At 37.1% G+C, this 4,702-nt stretch overlaps 1 non-coding gene across 1 annotated transcript; it reads right to left on the reverse strand.

Annotated features, from left to right (window-relative positions):
* Window positions 1-1,333: 1,333 nt before the first annotated feature.
* trnaf-gaa (transfer RNA phenylalanine (anticodon GAA)) lies at window positions 1,334-1,406 on the reverse strand. The gene has a single exon. It is a non-coding gene; the product is annotated as a tRNA-Phe (tRNA).
* Window positions 1,407-4,702: the final 3,296 nt, after the last annotated feature.

Raw genomic sequence — 4,702 nt, forward strand, 5'->3', positions numbered from 1 at the left:
TAATGAAGCCTGAGGTGAGGAACAAACCAGCTGCTGTTCTTGGTAATATTATGAAAGATGCCACCAAGCCATTAGCTTATAATCAAAGGCTCGAATTTAACTTTTCCCTGCTATTAAAAAACACAACCTACATAGTTACTGATATTACATTACTGCACCGACGGTTAATGGAAAAATAGTGAATTAAAGATTATTAAACTCACCTGGCACTGATGCTGCATGAAAACCTCACGAGTCTCTCGACAATCCGGTTTTCCAGTTGCACTCAGTACAGACAGTGTTGTATTGCTCTGCTTATTTTAACAGGCCATTGTTAGGGAAATAGTCTTCTTCCGCCGGTGGAACAAGTCCCTTCTTGTTTACTGCAAAATGTGTATATTTTGGATAGAATTCGAAATATGACTTATCTGCAATGTATTCCCATTCTTCAGTGTTGCCTTAAAGACACTGCAAACAGTTGTTTTTTTTCTGTAGCTCCCATCCCCCATTCCCGCCTTATTTTTCCTCTCCTTTTTTCCAACTGATGACTTACAAACCCAACTTCAATAAAATCTGACAAATTCCCAAATAGTCAACACAATGAATAAGTTTTAATTTCCCGCCTTTTTTCCTCTCCTTTTTTCCAACTGATGACTTACAAACCCAAGTTCAATCAACACATACAAATCTGCAAAATTCTCAAATAGTCAACACAATGGATAGCAATATGTTTTACTTTCTAAAACTCATAAAGTTGAGTTCAAAATCCAAAAATTGTCAGAGCTCTTTGTGTTAAAGAGAGGTAGTAAGTGGACATAACTAAATGAGGCTGCAATTTTTTACAGTGTACGGTTATTCCGCAGTGCCAAATACATTACTGTTTCTGAAATGTGATCAGGAAATTTTACTGGATCACAGCAGATATATATTGGGGCATGTGCTCCAGTAAAATGGGTCTGGCGACACTGATGGACAACTCATAAATTCAACCAACAGGTTAAACACAAGCTTGACCCTTCCTGTGTGGTGAGCTCTTTGGGATGGCGCTTCTGACTTTTGTTTCCAGATCGTAGGAACTGCTCCGCGTACCAGACATCAATCAAATCCTTCTATGTGAATCTGCCTCACAAATTTATCTTTTGCAAAACGTATGGAGCAGACACCAAACTGTCCTGTCGACTTGAAGTTACCTCTCTTTGTTGGTACAAATCAAACCCATTCATTCTGCAAGTGTCCTGCTGACTTTGGGCTACAATGGATCAAAATTCTGCTTTTTTTCATCAGTTGCACTTGAACAACACACCTCTTAAAGGCAAAAGCAAAAGTCAAAGGCTTAGATGAACACACCCCTCAGTGCCGAAACCCAGGATTGAACCAGGGACCTTTAGATCTTCAGTCTAACGCTCTCCCTACTGAGCTATTTCGGCAAGATCATGCCACCAGCTGAGCAGTCATGTCACCGATATAAACATGAGTAGTTGCTAAATCCAATCGGTAAGGTCACATGGTGTTCCTTTTGAACCAAAATCTAATGAAATATAAAGTGTTTAAAATAATAGATAGTATCATCTGGAAGCATTACATATGTAATGTGGTAATTGATTAATGAAACTCTTTTATGTTGTTGACAATTTGTTTTATTCCAAGCATGTTTTTAATTAAATGAACAAATGTTCACATGAAAGAATGAGCAAATAATAGGCTAAATAATGAGGTAAATGTGTTCTCTGTGCTCGCTCATTTCACTGTTACCCCCCAATCATGCAGTCTTGATTATTTCAACTGTTATCCACAGTGTCAAGTGAATAATGATCTCCCTTATAAGTGCACACATGCACACACAGAGAGAGAGAGAGAGAGGTTTTGATCTGTGTGTAGTGTATAAAATAGATTGTGAAATAAAAAACTGAATAAAGAATAGAGAGATTTTGATTATATGATCAAAATCTTTGTCTCTCACACACACACACACAATGTTAGATGTGCAGGAGAGATGGCATGAGGTCGTTGCAGTGCAGGTCGAGCACAAAGCTATGCACTGGTGTCGGCTCTACTCTCCCGTTTGCTGCCCTGTGTTTGGTCTGTCTGGGGTCCTGGAGGCGATGATGTGACCCATCGGTGGTTGCTGTGTCTGTATCGGGCCCCTGCCTGCTTCGCCGGTGGCTGGTGGGATGATGGGGTTTTTGCACTATCTTTTACTGTTCTTTTGTATTGCGATTGTTGTGTAGGTGTTGTGTAGGTTTTGTCATTGCTCTTTTCTTTCTATTGTCCCTGTTGTTCTAATTTTTGTATCCCCTTGTTTCTTCTGCAGTCCTGTGGGAATTTTTTTTTTCAACTTTTTTGCATGTCACATAGTTCTGTGTGTGTCCCATATGTATTTTTCAAAGTTTTGGTGTCTCCGGTATTGTTCTGCAGTGTAGAAAATACTGTAGTAATAGAAAAAAAAAACTGATACAAATCACTGATACTGTATAAATCACTTAAGGATTTAATTTGCACTTTTGAAAATCTACCTATTCATTTGGTTCATTGCACATCTTGTGTTCATTGTTTGTGCACTGTTGTCTTTGTCTATTGTCTTTGTTTTGTTGTACTGTATAGCTTTTGTGTTGGTATAAAAAAATAGATTATGAAAAAAAAAACTGAAAAAAGAATATAAACCCCAAATATCCAAACTCGCTTTTAACAGAAGTCATCAAGGAATCACTGAACATTTTTGTGAAACAGTATTTTTTTATTGAAAAACTGTCATGAAATATAAGAAGTACATTAAAAGGATGACTTAAAATCCAACAATCAAGACAATTATGGAATCAGTTTTCATGCTCTCATTATGTTAAAGAAGAGTATTGCTTATGGATCCTCTCAGAAATGAAAGTTCATATGAACAGAACTGGTAACTGGTGCCAATGTTCGGCTGTTACCAATGTTGCTGAAAGATTTTCTCTCATTGTTTCGTCTTTGTTCGCAGAAATATTTTTACAAGCCTTGAGACATATTGAAGCATTTAAGAATAATTCCCCAATAAACAGTTTATTATAAAAAGAGGAAACACTGAAAGTAGATTGCACACAAGCATGGCAATTTTCTCATTTTTAAGGAAATATATAAAAGGTATAAGATTATATTATGTGTAATAGCTGTTCCTAGTAGCAGGCTAATATATATCAGAAATTCTCAATAATGACTTCATTTCACTAAAACACACCTCACTGTGTAAAATCACTGTGGATTACAAAAAGCTAACACACAAATATCATTGTAAAATTCAGACTCTGCAGGATCTTGACTTTAGAAAGTGGGATGTATATGAACTTATTGAAAACTTGTTTTTGTGCTTTTAGCAAGGATATCGCAACTCACAGCAACTCTTTACAACCATGGTGAGCAGAAAAGCAGCTCAGCAATCAACAGCAGACGACCACACTGGGTTCCACTCCTGCAGCCAAGAACAGGAATCTTCAAATCAAGAACAAGTTCCGATTACACTGGCAGGTGAGTGTATATTTTTATTGACCTCTCAAACCATCCATTTATTTATTTTTAACTGATTATATCATTGATATTATATCATCCGGAATTGTGTAACCTTAGCAGTTGATCAGCCTTCAGTATAATATAACTGTGTGAAAGTTTTTGTACAGTGCAGTTGGATTTCCTGTCACTGTGGGCTGCAGAGCACAGTAGTATAGTGCAGAGTCTGATACAGCAGCAGAGGAGATGAGCAGATCCACTTGGTTATTCTTTTCATCAACTTCAGCAGAGAGACGTGGTGGGATTGAGTCACTTTTATGTCCACTTTGGGATATAAAAAGAAGGAACTCCAGTTTAGATTTTGTCTGTACCATTGCAGGTAGTTTCCTATGCCACTTGATTTGTAGCTGCAGGACAGAGTAACATCACTGCCTTCATCTATAACTGTATGTGTGAAAAGTGGCTTTATTGAAGCTGCTATGGAGTCACTTGTCACGGAGAAGAGAGCATGCACATTCTCATTTTTCTGACCACCACACAGAAGAATAAATCACTAATTCAACGCTTAATATTTCTGCAGTGACAAAAAAAAAAGTCAAAGTTAACTCACCGAGTGAAAGCCACAGACACATGAATATAACAGTGAACATGATGAATGGTCTCAGCTGAGTGAAAGTATTCTTTCTGTACTATGATATGTTCACATCATAAAGGTTCATGAAGCTCCAGCCCACAGCACCACATGACAGTGTCACCATTGTTACTGACAGATTGTTGATTCTTACTGAAGCATCCTGGCTTTACATTCAGCCTCACATGGGGAACCTGTCTTCAACTCCGACTGTCAGCAGAATTCATATAATTATGAAAAATCAGTCATTCTAATCTGTAAAAATATAATATAGTTAATACATTATTAAATGTTTAAATTCCCTGTTATATTTGTTTTAAAAGTGGTTTTGCTGCATTAGGAGATTTGGCCTGATCTGAAATTGCTGTAAATAAGTATAAATCATGACAAATAATTTAGTTTGACAAGTTATTATTATTATTATTACAATGTGATTGATTTATTGACTTTGTACTAATGAAGCCTGTTATTTCACTGAGGTGAGGAACAAACCAGCTGCTGCTCTTTGTACTATTATGAAAGATGCCACCAAGCCATTAGGCCTTAAGAGGTGTGATGCATTTTGTGTGTGAACTTTGCTGGATCAAGTGAAGGTTGCATAGAGAGAGAGAAAGAAAC

The sequence above is a fragment of the Neoarius graeffei genome, chromosome 1 (genome assembly GCF_027579695.1).
Source record: "Neoarius graeffei isolate fNeoGra1 chromosome 1, fNeoGra1.pri, whole genome shotgun sequence".
NCBI lineage: Eukaryota > Metazoa > Chordata > Actinopteri > Siluriformes > Ariidae > Neoarius > Neoarius graeffei.